A 17284-nucleotide genomic window follows, 5' to 3' on the forward strand; every position below is an offset into this window, starting at 1 on the left:
ACAGGAGGGAAAAACAGCACCCTTGTTATGTTCTGTTTCTACCTGTCTCCCTCACGATCTATGGCAGCTTTGAAACACGTTCACAAAATCTTCGACCATTTCTGATTGAGAAGTGGAGTCTGTGTCCCTCCTTTTGAATCTGGGTGTGATTGTGGGTGCTCTGACCCATGGAGGATGGCAGACTTGACCCCCGTGACTACCGAGGTGCTTTATGAAAGACCATGTAGCTCCTGTCTCGTTTGTTGGAACATTTGATCTTGTAGCTCTGAGTTATCATGAGAGAATTCAGCCTACATGGAAGCCACCAGGCTAGGAGGAAGCACTGAATGTTGAGAGTCTTTGTAACACATTAAGTAGCATGGTTTTGATTGGGAACTTCCAGTTGTTATTCTTTCCTCCATCATGGAGACTGGTGGAAGGGTCTTTCCTTGCATAAATGCAAACACAAAATTTTGTATAAAGATTCAAGGGAATTATAGATGCTCCTGGAAGGCCAATCCAGCAAAGTTTATGAATCTTGGGTTAATAATTTTAGCTGGTATGTGACTGGGTACCACTGAATAATTTTAATGAGACTAATACATGCAGGTTTCTGTTTTGATTGGAGTACTTGGATGGCATAGCGAGGGTGAGTTTCAGGGTGACAACACCAGAGCAGAGAGCCCCATTGGGAGGTAATGGCAGTCCAGGAGAGATGAGGCACTTTTGCTATTGCTGTGGAAACTAATATAAATAGGATGAATATTTAAGAGGTAAAATTGTCAGGATATGGTGATTGACGGGAGAGGTGGGGTGGCATAGGCCTGTAACGAGTTAAGAAAAGAGGACATGCAAGTGTAACAGAAATAGAAAAGATCAAGCTAAGATTACAGTTTTGGGTCAGAAAGTAAGATCTGCCTACAAAGAAGTGAAATTTCTTTTCTGGTTTGACTCTTAAGTGGACTCCAAAAGAAATCTGGGAAAATGAGTTCCGAAAATGTTTCCTGTAGTTATTCTTTGGAACAATCTCCTGAGGCTAAACAATGTGCTATTCTTTTTTGAAGGATAATTTATTTGGATGGATATTTCTGCATTTTTCTTTATTTAAAGTCTCACTACATTGTAGTGCATCTTGCATTTTTAGAAGATATTTACATTAAAACTCAAGCATGCTGATTTAGAAATCACATTAAAATAGAAATGCTTAAAATAATTGAGATGAACAGAAGGTAATTAGAATAAACTTCTACTAATTTGTCCTAATTGAGGGGAAGGGCAGTCAAAATTCATCAAAATCAGAAGTACAGGATGCTGTTTTCATTCACATTTTTATCCTAAAAATAATCTGAGGAAAAAAAATAGTTTCTCCCCCCATCACATAATTGCTTCCTATTTCTGTTCTGCAAATTAGCATGAAGGATACATGTAATCAAAACTCTACTTCTTATGACCACTGTGGACACAAATCAGTGTTGTTATAGCAGAAATGAATCCCCAAATATCTCTGTATCTTTTTGTTTAGAATATACTAAACTTCCTGGGCTCAGTGGCTCATGCCTGTAATCCCAGCACTTTGAGGGCCGAGGAGGGCGAATCATCTGAGGTCAGGAGTTTGAGACCAGCCTGACCAACATGGTGAAACCCCGTGTCTACTAAAAATACAGTATTAGCCGGGTGTGATGGTGCATGCCTGTACTCCTAGCTACTCGGGAGGCTGAGGTGGGAGAATCGCTTGAACCCGGGAGGTGGAGTTTCTGGTGAGCCAAGATCGCGCCATCGCACTCCAGCCTGGGTGAAAGAGCAAAGCTCTGTCTAAAAAAACAAAACAAAACAAAACAAAAACAAACAAACAAAAAGCTGTACTAAACTTTACCAGTCTCTCCTAACTGACCATTGAGAAACAATTGTACCATTTGCCTTGAAGGACAATTTTGAGTGTTATTTCTCAACTTTTACATATACAATATAACACACACACACTCACACGCACACACACACACACCCTAGAGTCAGAGACTATAGATCCTACTGTTCCCTCTGTTGGGCTAAAAAGTGTGAATGTGAAGCCTGGAACATGCATGCCTAAAGTATGGAAAAAGAATGAAGGAAAAGTAGATCAGTATAGCCATATCTAAAGAGCCTGTTTGCTGGGTCCATCTCCTGCTTGGGAAGACTGAGACACAGGAGGGCACGTAACCCTGTTTCTGTCGGGGCACATTCATCACTCACAATGGAGTTTCTGAAACCAGGTAAGAATGGGTTCAACTTGTGGGGAGGCCAGTTTGAATGTTCAACAACCTGGAGGAAATAAAATAAAAGCTTTATTTTCATCTTTATTATCTCCTGAGGAAGGGACAAAAAGGAGTTGTTTTAGAAGGCCTGGCCTTTGGCATGGCTTGGGACCAGAGGTAATTAGGGTATGGGGCAGAAACTCTGAGAAGAGAGAGAGGCAAAGCCTTACCCCAATACCCTCTTACTTAATTTTTTTTTTTTTTTGGCATTTGTAGTTGTAGCCTCCCAACTCCGTGAGCCAGCAGATGAAATACTCTGGGTCTGAACAAAACATGTTTGTAAATCATTTGTAAGAATATCCACATTTAATGTCAATATGAAACTGTACCCTCAATTGTCCTTGTCTCTTTCCCAAGTTATTTTTAGTGGGTCCAGAGAATAGCATACAAGTTTACATGGAATTTACTCCATGACACTTTCTGAGTAAGTACTTTCTTATTTTAATCCTGGTCACTTTCTCTAATAATCCTGAGATGAATTTATCATGTGCTTGTAATGTTGTTAAAGATTTATCATCAGTAAACCAGGTGTCTCTGTCATAGGCTGGTCTGAACTGTTCAACTATCTCCAAATCAGAGCAGGATCTGCTTAGCTCTGTAGCTCACACTGCCCTGTAACCTGTTCTGTTGCAGCTGAAAGTTTTGAGGAGCAAACTTTTCATTTCATATCAAACCTATAAAACTGTTCCTCATAACAGGGACCAAAGAGAGAAATGCACACAGGCCCTGGGCCAAAGCGAAAGGCTATTACCTGAAATAGTCTTGTGTTGTAAAATACAGAAAAAATGGATTCTTTGCCCTGACATCATAAAAAAATACTTTACAATTTTAAACCCACCAGTAACAAAAATATGTACAATTACAGCAGTAAAAGAACAATATAGAAATTTGCTCAGGCTGGACATGGTGATTTAAGCCTGCAATACTGGTGGTTTGGGAGGCTGAGGGAGGAGCATTACTTGAGGCCAGGCTTTCAAAATCAGTCTGGGCAACATACTGAGACCCATCTTTAAAAGCAAATAAAAAAATTTAAAAAAAAACCAATAAATTTGTTCAAATGGTAGGCTCTCTTTGACTCCTAGGATCTTAATGATCCTTAAATGTTCTTGTGGTTCCCAGGAAAAATACTTAGGGGTACTCTGGAATTTCTATCTTTTACAAACACCTGATGATGATGATAATGATGATGACAGTAAAGGTCACCTGGACCCGTGGATTTCAGAGCAAATACCAGGGTGTGTGGACTGAGGGAAAAGAAGAAGGGAATTAGGAAATGAAAGAAGTGAAGAACAATCCACTCTGTGTCATGAGTGGGCTATGTCATATCTTTGTCTATTTGGATGAGTCTTTCCAGAGCCTAAGAAGGGGAGACTAACACATGTGAATGTATTGATTAGTTTATGCAGGGGTCGATTTCTCCATTTCTAGAGTAGAGGGTAGAATCCACTTCATGGGAACCAGACAGAATGAGGTGGAGGAGAGAATTGTTCCTAGAGAGAAATCAGGGTGTGGGTACCAGAAGATGGTAAAATGATGCAGGTTGGCATCTAAATGGAAGTATACTATAGTCTTTTCTCTAAGAAAGACTATCTATACTATAGTCTTTTCTTAGATAACATTGGAAATAGTTTCACATTATGTTGAGAGTGAGTGTTAAGGACTGAACATAGAGTAGTGGTTAGGAGCCTAGACTTGGGAACCAGACTGATGTGGGGATGGAAAAGCCCACTCCCCTTTTCTCATGGAGAAATCCCACCTCTACATGCACTTTATGCTTCAGATCTTTCTGAATCAGGTCAGGCCCTTCTTGGCCCCTTTCCTTTTTCTGTCTTTTTCTCCAGCTCTCTTGTAGATCTTTCCTGATGCACACTCCTCCAAGAAATCAAATATACCCAAATCTGTGTCTCAAGCTGTGCTTTCAGACAACTCCACCTATGTCAGTTTCCTTACTGTTTATTATTTATTTTAGGAATTTATATTAGGTGGATTTGGTTTATATTCATCACTTTAAGCCTGTCTTCTTAAATATTTTGTATTTTAAACTTACTAGTGGCCAGAAATTATTTGCAGTAGAATTCTTCTGTCCCCTTGACTGAATACAATTTTCTTATCCACACTTTCTGCTTTTTAAAGACAGCTCTATGCCTTCCAGCATAGAACATTCTCAAATACACCAAAGAAATCAATTATTTGGAATTAGATCTAGTATTTAATGTCTGCACAATTAGTGGAATGCCAGGATATAACTACACATTAGCAGGTTGTCATGGAGCTTGTCAGCCTGATAGATTGTGGTGTGCTGAGAGGTAATGGCCAGAACAAATTTTAGAAGGAAGGGTTGTGTTCCTCAGTTCATTTGTTCAGTGCCCTCCAGTTCCAGGATTAAAAATAGGAAGGAAAAGCAAAAAGGAAAAAGTGCTCAGTATTTTAGATTTGTGCAGTACTCCATGAATGGCCTTCTATATACAATTTCATCTGATGCTTAGACCAGTGATGAAGTACAGAGCGTTGTTCTCATGCGGGAATTGGGTCCCACGGGTGCCCAGCACAAGGTGCTTCCACTAGAAGTTTCAGAGACAGGTCCTAATGCAGATCGGCTAATTCCCAGCTTGGTGCTCCTGTTATATTCCACCAGTGAAATAGCTAGATAAATTTACATTTCTATTTGCCCTAGTAATTCTTGGAATTTATAGAGCTTACAAAGATCCACTGGTGCATTGTTCTGAAGTACAATAGTATGCATCTTAAAAGCAGGTTTTCTCTGTTATAAAAAGGCAGACAATTAACATTTCAACTGCCTGCATTCTTTCTTCTTAGGAGATTTTTATATCATATATTCATATCCTTTTTAATCTCCCTAAATTTTATAATGTTTTCCTCTTCCTAGCTCCCAAAGATGCTGAGAAGATAAAGTGTGAAAAAGGATCTTCCATGTGCTTTGACCTACTCGGAGGCAGGGTCTCCATTTAAGCTGGTGGTATTAGCTCTAAGAACCTGTGATTATTGCATAGTGTTGTGATGGACTTTGCAAGATTTGAATCATTTGTCTATATTTATGCATCCCTTCAGGCATTGTAAATTGCAGTCACCAGTTCACCCCTGGCTTCTAAATATTCAGTTTGGGCTGTAAATAGAATAGAAAACTGCATGTAGCTCATTCTATTCACTGCTATGTTCTGGTAATACAAAAATAGAGCCCGAAGGATCCTCTTCTGGACTTTGTAATATGATTTTTATTAGCATACCCTTGGGGTACTAAATATGCAGAGCATGTGTGGAAGAGAGGACTCTCCTCTTAGTTCTGACTGTGCATCAATTTATGTTAAGCATTGGCTGAACTTAACTGTGTGTTTCAGGTGTTCTTGCTCTGCTGCCACTCCAATTGGATGGTTCAGATAACCATATTCCGAAGGTATGCTTTCCTCCCTGTGTGGTCATAATGTTCTCTGTTCCCTACAGCTGAAAAAGAGAAAGCCATTCATTTTGCTGAACGTCGTGGGTCACAGGTATACCCGCCTGTGCTACAAAGATAGGGAAGTCTGGCCATGTGATGAAGCCTGATATTGTCTGGAGAATTAAAACTTTGCTGTTGGCCTTAGTGGCGAAGAACATGAGGTGCTCAGAAAGCATTGTGTGTCTTCGTCTCCTTTGCCCTCACCACATTGTGCAGGTGATGTAGGCTGAGACTTATATGGACAAATCAGCAACACCAGGAAGATTTCACTTTATTGCTGTTTAGGAAGCCCATTTTCCCGCTCTCATTTTTCTTCCTGCCACCATGCTCCTATGCCCTGATGCAGAAAGATAGAGACTTCTTCTTGCTCTGGAGACCTGCCAGCCCTCTTCAGCTTTCTGTCTTCAGATGTACCACCTCTGTCCTCTACAACCACAAACACCTACTTAGCGTCTACTAAGCGATGTCAGGAAGTGCACCCCATAGGAGACTCGTCACTTTATAGCACCGGTGGCAGACATATTCGTTACAATATAACTATAAGTAGGGGGGATGTTATACGCTTCTTGTCCTGGGCAGTCCTGGTTTATGCTTATTGCCCAGGGTAATGATTAATAGCACCCTCTTTTATTCTTAGGAGTGTTTTCTTTTGGGCAACAAAGTAATGAATGTCAAGATGAGCATACTCAGAAGATTCTGAAAATTCCATTTCTTCCAGATAGCTTTCTCAGACCTTTAAAGACAGAATGAGGGACCCCTTCTACATATTTCCATGAAGCTGGGAGACACACCTGTCTATTTGCTCTTCCACTCTAAACTATATCCTCTCTGAGGACAAGATCTGGATTCTCAGACATCAATTTATTGTCATTTGCCATAGGACTGACACATAGAATGCACTCCATTTTAAATTCATAGCACAAGCCCATACTATAGACAGGGATGTGGGTCAGGGAAAATGGTCTAGAGAAAGATGTGCCTGTCAGGGCCCTGAAGGGTGAATGGGAATTGGTCAGGGAAAAGACAGGGCAATTCAGACAGAGCAGCAGCATCCTCACCTCAAGAGGTAGGAGAAACCACAGGACATGGCAGAATCTTAGGGTGTGAGGGCCAGGGCAAAGGTGAACCCAGGAGGCAGTAAGTGCAGGCTGGTTGAGCAGAGGGACCATGTGTAATGCTGAGGAGTTTGGACTTTGTCAGGTAATGAAACAATAACCAACAATGATCCACATCTAACTATATGCCAGACACTGAGCTAAGTGCTTTGCGTATTTTGTCTCAATCTATTCTCACAACTCCCCTATGAGTTAGATACAGTTGTTATCCCCACTGGACAGTTGAAAAAACTCAGGTTAAAGAGTTTCAGTGATCTGACTGATGTCATATGGTTGTGTGGATTTGAATCAAGGGAGTGTGATACCAAAGCCTAGCCTATGCTCCTTCTCCTTCTCTCTCTCTCTTTCTCCCCACCTCTTTCCTCTCTCTCATATACACACTCACACACACCATCCCAGAGTCAACGAGGATTTACTGAAGGGCTTAAGCTGGAAATGGCACCATCCAATTTCTATTTTAGAGAGGCTATGTAGGGAGATGTTTGGGATTCAAAGTTTGGAGCAGGATACCTGATCAGGTATCCTAGGTGGGAAGGCTAATGAGCAGGTATCCTAGGTGGGAAGGCTAAGAGGCTGTTACTGGCATCCAAGTGGGAAGGGTGAGAACCTGATCCAAGGTGAAGGCAGTAGGGATGGGAGGAAGGAAAGAGTCCGAGAGATTGTGAACACATAGGATCAACAGAATTCAAAAGAGAGATTGAAAATATGGTTTCACTTAGCAGGTTTGTGTCTTTGGAAATCAGGTGGGTGGCAATGCAATTCCCTGAAACTAAGAGTCAGGCATAGAAACAGGTAAGATTATGAGTTCAGTTTGGGGCATGTTTGATTTGAGTTGTCTGTGCAATATCCAAATCGAGTTATTAAATAGGTAGTAGAATGTGCAGGACTGGGGACTCTGGAGAAAGACGTGGGATAGTGGTACAGATGTCTGTAGACATAAAAGCCATCAGCATAAAATCAGATGAAAAGACCTAGGATAAACATGGAGTGAGAACAGAAGAGGCCCAGGGCATGAGGAAACTAGAGGCTCATGAAGCAGAGAAGAGAGAGACAGGAGGAAAGTCAGGACAAAATCATGACACAGCAGCCAAGGGAAGAGACAGAGCAAGAGGAGGTGATATAAAATGGGTTAATGTGTCTTTTAAAAATTAATTAAACAGTGGTTTATGTGTATATTTTAAAAGTTTGCAAAGCTAAATTGGTACATAAAGGTATCAGCATTATAGTTGTTGTTCAGTCCATTAATCAAAAGTCTAATATTATCTGACTACTATAATGTACCTTAATTTAAACTTACTGTTCCCATTGATTTAAAGTTTTTGCTTTTGGGAAACAGAAAGACTTCGGCCAAAATTTCCGCAAATGTCATCCAAACCAGATGTCACTTTTGACTCTACTGAGTGAGATTCTGAATATTATCAGGATTGTAGTCTTGCAGTGCTGTGCATGGGACTTTCTGAACAAACAGCGTTTATCTTGATGTCATCACCCCAGTTCATCTGGATCAAATAGTGCAGTGTTGGCATTTTTATGGAATGGGTCACTAGACCCAGATGAAGAAAAATGGAAGTTATTGTGCCCTAGTGCACCAGCCTTTTCTCTATGACAGCAGTTTTGTCCTTGTCCTTGATACAGATATTTGAAACACTCAAGTCTAATGAATTTTCTGCTCTGCCTGGAAATGTTCCCTTGGTGGCACATGGCAAACTTGAAAAAATATTGTAAAGGTTATCAAAAGTTAACAGTTTCTCAACTTCTTTTTTCTCTAGGAAGATAACAAAACCGAAATCCTTTCAGGCAAGTAGATCCAGTAATGCAACTATGATTATAACAGTGACATTCTATGGCTATTGTTCCCCTGATAATTTCCTTTATTTAAAAGTTTTACTTTATTTATGTTGATACCTGTCCCCTTCCAAAATAATTTTAAATACTTTTAATAAGAGGCATATATACAAACATAGTAAAGATAGAAACAGAACATCCAAGACCATGTCAAGGATGAAAGGAAACAAATATTCTATAAATCCAATCTAATGTATGTGATATGCCTTAACATCACATGTAACTTTGAGATTTCTAATAGATTAAACTAAGCTTTCTTTTCAGGATCTGGAAATATTGTTAATCAACATTTTCCCATTTTATCTTAAGCAGCCCTATAAATAGTTGACTGTATATTATAAGTGAAAAAAACTGAAATAGAGATATCATGGCTTCTCCAAGGGAAACAGCAAACTGTTATATAAGCAGAATGGACCCATACAAAAATGACTTATGCCACCTTCTCAACAGGGATGGAGCATTCTTGATTAATTTCACAAACTGTTCTAGTACTTCTCAAATTATTCTATTTCTTCTTTCTTAGGGTTTTTCCAACACTGTAAGCTGTTCTTCAGCTTACTAGGTGAACTCCATTCCACTTATTTATGATTCTGGCTAGGACAGGGGAGAAAGCATTGATGAATGCTATGGGTGAGTTACTATGTGCTTTTAGGAAGGTGGGAAGGAGCAGATGGAGGGGAAAGGGTCTGAGAAGGAAGCATGTGCTGGGATTCTTAAGTTAGGAAGCAAGAGCTTGTTGGTGGGTGTATTAGTTTGTTTTCATGCTGCTAATAAAGACATACCTGAGACTGGGTAATTTATAAAGGAAAATGTTTTAATTGACTCACAGTTCCACATGGCTGGGGAGGCCTCACAGTCATGGCAGAAGGCAGAGGAAGAGCAAAGTCACGTCTTACATGGCCGCAGGCAAGAGAGAGCGTGTGCAGGGGAACTCCCATTTATAAAACCATCAGATCTCATGAGACTTATTCACTATCACGAGAACAGCATGAGAAAGGCCCACCACCATGATTCAATTACCTTCCACTGGGTCCCTCCCATGACACATGGGGAATTATGGGAGCTACAATTCAAGAGGAGACTTGGGTGGGGACATAGCCAAACCATATAATTCCACCCCTGGCTCCTCCCAAATCTCATTTCCCAATATTTCAAAACCAATCATGCCTTTTCAACAGTTCCCCCAATGCCTTAACTCATTTCAGCATTAACTCAAAAGTACACAGTTCACAGCATTAACTCAAAAGTACACAGTTCAAAGTCTCACCTGAGACAAGGCAAATCTCTTCTGCCTATGAGCCTGTAAAATCAAAAGCAAGCTAGTTACTTCCTAAATACAATGAAGGTACAGGCATTGGGTAAATACAGCCATTCCAAATGGGGAAATTGGCCAAAACAAAGAGGCTAGAGATTCCATGCAAGTGTGAAATCTAGTGGGGCAGTCAAATCTTAAAGCTCCAAGATGATCTCCTTTGACTCCATGTCTCACCTCCAGGTCACATCGACGCAAGAGATGGGCTCCTACAGCCTTGGGCAGCTCCACCTGTGTGGATTTGCAGAGTACAGCTCCCTTCCTGGCTGCTTTCTTGGGCTGACATTGAGTGCCTGTGGCTTTTCTCGGCGCATGGTGGAAGCTTACTTCACTTTCAAGCATTATGGTAAGAGTTTATTTTCTGTGCAATCTTAAAGTTTTACTAGTTTCCTCAGCACTTTTTGGTACAGTATCTGGTTGTTTAATAAGTACATTATGATATGCCTCCATGTCACATTTTCTTTTGAAATGAAGAAAAGGTGTTCTGAGTCATAGAGGTTATTTCTTTTAAGTAAAAGGTTGGGGATATTTAACGTCAATAAATGTACTTTGTTGTTGTTGTGAAATAAACAACAACTTTTAGTCTGTCTTAAACTTGCCAATTTTGGTCTTAATGTATTTGGAAGCAATTAGATGCTAGTTTTTGTCATTATGCTTGCACTTGATTTTCTTAAAAACAAAAAGCTGTCTAATTTTCAGCTCCTGAACAAAATTAAAATATGAATGCTATATTCCTTAGTATAACATGCTGCAGATCATAAGTATTGGAGTCAGAAGTAGTCTGTGTCCTCAAATTGGTTACAATCTCATCAGTGAACAATATATGTGCAACACAGAAGTATACACAGGACCTATACAGTGTAAAACACAATGTTTGTATCATTGAACAGTGATCCCCAACTTTTGGCACCAGGGACCGGTTTCATGGAAGATAATTTTCCCACAGACCAAAGTCAAGGGGGTTATGGGATGATTCGAGTACATTACATTTATTGTGCATTGACATTGTAACGTATAATGAAATAATTATACAACTCACTATAATGTAGAATCAGTGGGAGCCCTGAACTTGTTTTTTCTGCAATTAGAGGGTCCCATCTGGGGGTGATGGGAGGCAATGACAGATCATCAGGTTTTAGATTCTCATAAGGTGCACGCAACCTAGATCCCTCAATGCGCAGTTCACAGTAGGGTTCACTCTCCTATGAGAATCTAATGCTGCTGCTGATCTGACAGGAGGTGGAACTCAGGCAGTGATGCAAGCAATGGGGAGTGCCTGTAAATACAGATGAAGTTTTGCTCACTTGCCTGCCTGTACCTCCTGTTGTGTGGCTTGGTTGCTAACAGGCCACGGATACGTACTTGTCTGTGGGCCTAGTGTTTGGGGACCTCTGCCTCAGAGGACAGAGTTAGCTACATATTTAAATCTGTTCTATTTCAAAATAGTATGCCTTTCAAAGTGATCACAATTTTTCATTGTCTTTATTGTTATGGTTTCATCCCTTCATGATATTTTTAATGACAATAAAAATAACAGATGGTTATTAAATACCTGTGACCTCAGGTACCATTTTCATTGCCTTACATGTGTTATTTTATTTAATTTCAAAAAACCCATGAGGAAAACAAAGCCCAGAGTGAGGTTTTGTAGTGAAGAATGGGCCTGGAAACCACACACAGGCCCAGTCTGTTTCTGGAGCCTCTGTTCTTAATGGCTGTGTAACCCAAAGGTAACAAAACCCTAGCAAGTTGTCAATGAAGGATCATCTAGTCAGACTGCTCCGACATTTTGTTTTAATGTGTCTTTCCTCTCAAAGTTTCAGCAGCTTTTTAAACACAAAAACACCCAGGGTTTCCTTCGTCTATATGTGTCTGATGATGTGGTCAGATAATTTGCATAATTTGAGTACTTCTGCGAATTTTCTTCTATTTCAGATTTTCAGCATAACTGTAACCTCCTACTGTGCTGTGTTCAACAGGCCTTGGAGATGATCTCTTAAGCAGGTATTTCCATGTCTCCTTATTTCTTTCCTTGCGTGTTCCTTCAAAAAAATTTTTTATAGAAAAATATAACCAAAGGTGTAAGTATTTTCTTTCCCCTGCCAAGCTGCAATGTGAAATAGCAGCAGGCCAAAAGTAGTTACATATGTGGATTTGTCTCTGCTTTCTCTGCAACTTTTATAATCAGATCAGTTCAGTAGTTCAGGATAATTCATGTGAGAATGGGAAACTAATTTGCTTATTATAAATGGACTTGACCTGGATAACAAACAAATTAAAAATAACAATAAACAAGGTATCAGTATCACTTCTTTCCAGGCCTTTGTGTTATTGGGAGAGTTGTGTTGGCCAGCCATACAGAGAAAATACTAGTCAGGCTACAGTATTGCTGGATTCATTATATTTGGAACAAGTAAACTATGAAAAATTCTATACCACCTTTACCTCAACTCAGCATAAAAACAGCTGCAAAAGTGGGGTGACAGTGAATTATGGAGATAAGTATATTTTGTTAATTTTTAATACTTCTTAGTAATCATGTACAATTTACTAAAAAAGCAAACCCTGGAGTATACAGTATTACGTTTGATCTGCCTTGTCTTTTATAAGTATGATTTTATTTGTAAGCCTGTCACTTTTTGCTTTTTATTCTATCTCTGTTAATTTTTTTCTCAAACCTGTCTATCGTGTCTCTGTAGTGGGTAGTTACTAATTTTTTGCATTGTACCATTTACTTAATGAACGGCAGCATTATTTCCCTTTAAGGAATTTCCTCTCCCCTGTTTGGTGAAAGTCTGGAGGGATGATAAATCAATATATTCTTACCTTCTAACAAAAATGTGGAAAAGATCTGTATGGGCTTCTTATACTGAAGCACTTCATGTACTGCCTCGGTATAACCAAGAGCCAGGACACGACCTAATCTCCTGCAATCTTGAATCTTGAACAAGGATGAGAACACGGATGAAGCTAGACAGCCACCTTTCACGCATTTATTACAGGGGTGACACCAGGAAAAACTATAATAATTTTTCTTCAACAAGGCCTCTGGAACTTCCTGTTCCTTTGTGTGATCTTCAGTCTTTCCTTTGACCTTGGAAGCTCTGCCATATCTTGTCATTAAATTCTGCTTTTGTTGAAGTTGGTTTGAGTCCATTTCTGTTGCTTGTAATGAAGAAATTGTAGTTAGCATGATTCCTGACCCCATTTTCTTTTCCTTTATCATTGCTTTTTTATCTTGACCACTCCAGCTTGCATTTCATCCCATTTTGTTGACTCATTATCTTCTTGAATCCTTAAACTTTGTTGTTTATTTTTTTTCAAGAGACCACAATTTCTCTGATTTCATGGAGATGAGTCTGTTCATTTTTAATTTCCTTCATGGGTATAGTTTTTCTGATGTATACTTTTCATTTGTCTTTGTTACATCTTTTCCCTGCATTATCTAGTACAAGTCCCAGTCATTGTTTGACTTTGAGGAAGGAAATGGCTCTTTGCTGTGTTTCATTTACCTTGGTGGGGGTGGGTTGAGTGTAACTGGAGACTAATCCATGGTGACCTGTTGTCCCTGATTACTCTGCAGGCAATCCTTTGAAAATACTTTAAAAATGGAGTTCACTTAATTTCTACTTCCCTCCTGAAGGATTCTAAGCTGGGACTTCCAACAAGTCCCAGTCTGATTGTTTGTCTTTGAGTGGGGCCATTTTTGGGGTCAGCTTGTTAGGATGCTGGATATTGAAGAGGAGGTACCATGTGAATGAGCAGGAAGAGTAGACAGCTTAGATTTTAGTCTACTTAGTGCTTTCTCACCAACACTATGCCATGATAGTAGGTTTCATGTTGGTCAGGCTGGTCTTGAACTCCTGACCTCACGTGATCCACCCACCTCGGCCTCCCAAAGTGCTGGGATTACAGGCGTGAGCCACCATGCCTGGCCAGCAGCTAAAGGTTTTCTTTGGATTTTCTCTACTTCTTGTTAGTTGCAGGGGTTGCTCCAGCCTCAGGTTTCTGCTCAAATGACATCATATGAGAGAAGAATTTCTGACCTCCCTATTGAAAACAACTCCTTCAACCCCTCTGCCTGTAATCTCTGTCCCCTTACCTTGCTTTATATTTACTCACAGCTCTTACATTTTTGCAGGTTACGTTTACTTTTCTACATGATTTTCTGCTGGAGTATGAGCTCTGAGACGACAAACATATTGCCATTTTGTTTATTCTTATGTCCTCAGCTCTGGACATAATGACAAAGTCGGCATACAGTGAAAGCAGCACTTTACAATTGAGAAGTGTTGTTTCTATTATCGGAGGAGTTGCCTAGTTAAAGGGAATGTCACCCCTTTTTCATCATGCTTCCTGCTGTGCCATTGAAAAATGCATTTTGGGAAGTTATATCTAAATTGAGTACTATTTAATAATTCCTATAAAGTGCAACTCCAAAGATACTTCTCAAGGACACAGACTCTTGTCCCAGCTTAGAACCCTTCAGGAGGGAAGTAGAAATTAAGTGAACTCCATTTTTAAAGTATTTTCAAAGGATTGCCTGCAGAGTAATCAGGGACAACAGGTCACCATGGATTAGACTCCAGTTACACTCAACCCACCCCCACCAAGGTAAATGAAACACAGCAAAGAGCCATTTCCTTCCTCAAAGTCAAGACTTGCTTTATTGGGGATTATTTTTATACCTTTTACAGGATCATGAGTAGAATTTAAATTCACAGAATTGCTTTTATCCCATTCATTAAAGAATCATTGGATTTTAAAGACTTTTTAAAAAAGACTATAAACTTTAGTCTTAAATTCATGTATCTTTTCAATAATTCAGGTCACTCTTAGTGAGATATGTCAATTAAGTGACCCCAGTACAGTTTTCTCAAAAAGAACAGCAATGCACGTTTATATTTTCAGGAGAGTAGTCTGAAAATGTTAATTCTCTTGTTAAGTTTAGTTCACCTATCCTTTTCCTTCAGATAAGTCTTTTCAAATTCCGATGCCTTGCACATATATATTGATATAATAGGTCTTTTTTCCAGGATCCTTAAATGTGCCTCATAGTGATCCTGCATTATACAGACAGGGGCCGCACACTTTGCTAAGTGGATGAGACATATGGCTTTAATGATGTGGCCCGTGTTCAGGCCAAAAGCTGAAGATGAGACCTTCTTCAGCTTTTGATCAGACCATCACTAATACTCTTAGAGGCAGTCCCCGCTTCTTTCCTTTGGATGCACACTGCCCCAATCCAGGCTTCAGGGGCAAGGGAATAAAAGGTAATTATAATATTTCATTTACTTCCCGCCTTCGGGGATTAACATGGAAGTCCAATGCAATTACACGGTGACAGCGATGAAGACTGAAGCCGATGGAACCGCCTGTCTCGGCCACATAAAGCAGGTCATCCAGTTACCGCCGGACAGCAATTTCCAGAAAATCCTGTAATTAGGTTGTGAAACGGTGGCAAATAGGATGAACTGAGGAGGCAGATGTGTGGCCCAAAGTAATTTGGATTCTACTAAAATGTGCTACAACCCACATCCTTCCTATTTATTAAAGCACTATAATATACCATGTTACACTATTATGGAGGGTAATGGGGAGTCAGGCACTTAACTGTAATGAAATTAGATTCCCTCTTGCCTGCACCAGAGGCACAGTGACATTTTCTTGTAAAAGCTGTGAAAGTGGTTTCTTAAAAATAGACTTGACAAAGAAACACTGAAATCCCCTTTACCATAAAGAATAAAAAAGCTGAAAGCTGATGAGGTTGGACACTTTATTATCCCCTTGTCCTGCCTGCTTTTAATTTGAGGCTGTTGTAAAGCCAGACAGGTAGAAGAGTAGAAACCACAGTCAATGAACCTTCATGTTTTATCAGTCCACAAAAAGGAGATTGTTTCCTTGTTTCTAGGAAGTGAACAGCAACAAACAATAATCGTCCTGCCTTGCAATTATGGCCCTGACTTATTGTGTTTTCTTGAATTTGCAATGTCCTTTCTTACCTCCTTTTAAAGCCTGGATAGAGAAGAAGGCAAAAAAAGTGAAAAGGCTGGAAAATAAGTACCCATATAATGAGATATTTGAAAATTATTTGAAGGTTTCTGGGGAACAATGCTGTATGTGGAAGGTTATACTAAAACAATTTTTCTCTGTTTCTCACCATTTTTATTGTCCATTTTATCAAATTTTGATTTGACTTGTGCCTTTGAGCTGGCTTTAATTTCAGATGTGAGTTGTTCCAGTCACTCATTGCATAAAGATAGTGTCAGGAATCATCAAGTTGTCAGAAGAAGAATAGTAAATCATCATTTATTTAAGAATCAGCAAGAAGGATCAACTACGTTGATGAGAAACTGAAAATAATTGAGGATAACAATGCAACTGATGAAGCCGTTTTGAATAGATGACTGGCATTATTTTAGAAACCACAGCCCTCGCAGAGAGAGGTCAACTGTCCCTCTCAAGCAGTACAGCATGGAGTACATGCTGTTGGCCTGGACGACTGGGAAGGAAATGCTGTCTGGACCCGGCCCTTCAGAGACCCAGCCTGGAAACTACTTGACACATGTGAATTGCACCATAGACAGTGGGACATTTGCTGCAAATCGACATCCAGGCCTGTCTAAAGAAGAAGAGAGGCACTTTAGGAACAACACAGAAGCTTCATCACTCAAGCTCCAGGGTGTAACAGGAGCCTGTGGCCTTGGAAAACAGCTGTGCAAAAATGAAATGTTACATGCCGAGGCAATTCTGGGGTGTTGGTAGAAATTGTATTAATGTGGCCAGTGATTGAATCTAGTCTTCTAACAAGCAAATACTCAAGGGCTGAAAACTCTTGAGGGAAATCTATGATTTACATTCAGAGACCCTTAGACAATGGCCTGAGATCAGACAGGAGAACTGAGAGATCAGAAGTTCGAATGAGCTCTCGTGACCTTAACTGACTGATTAGAACATGGAAATTGGTCATTTTTTCTCAAGCTGCAGTCATTTCTGTAGTCTTCTCACAACTTGTATTACATCCCAGATGTTTGAACTATTTATTATTTACTTAATTCTTTCTTTAAACTTAAATTAATTGAGTTTCATCATGAGCAAAATACCCCTGAAACTATTATTACATATATATATCTTTCCATTACAATCAAAATAAATACAAAATATTAAAAATAAAAACTGTGTGTTTCTATCACTTAGACAAACTTAAGCACCACAGTGGTATGTAAGCCACATTTTAGGAAAACTATTTGTAAAACCATTCTCGGTGTGTTCTTTTTTTTTTTTTTCA

The 17284-nt window shown here is 39.6% G+C and overlaps 1 protein-coding gene and 1 long non-coding RNA gene across 4 annotated transcripts in view; one reads left to right on the forward strand and one right to left on the reverse strand.

The window, feature by feature from the left end:
* GALNTL6 (polypeptide N-acetylgalactosaminyltransferase like 6) overlaps positions 1 to 17284 on the reverse strand; it is a 1207198-nt gene that overhangs the window by 162095 nt on the left and 1027819 nt on the right. The window lies entirely within an intron of this gene.
* LOC108586153 overlaps positions 1 to 17284 on the forward strand; it is a 30412-nt gene that overhangs the window by 10766 nt on the left and 2362 nt on the right. Inside the window, exons 2-5 of one of the 2 annotated variants that reach the window (XR_002521883.2) lie at positions 9208 to 9314; positions 10180 to 10342; positions 11932 to 12000; positions 12763 to 13899. This is a non-coding gene — a long non-coding RNA (uncharacterized LOC108586153). Of the gene's footprint in view, positions 1 to 9207; positions 9315 to 10179; positions 10343 to 11931; positions 12001 to 12762; positions 13900 to 17284 lie in introns of those variants that run through there. The other variant, XR_002521884.2, reaches the window with a different exon arrangement.

The sequence above is a fragment of the Papio anubis genome, chromosome 3, assembly GCF_008728515.1.
Source record: "Papio anubis isolate 15944 chromosome 3, Panubis1.0, whole genome shotgun sequence".
NCBI lineage: Eukaryota > Metazoa > Chordata > Mammalia > Primates > Cercopithecidae > Papio > Papio anubis.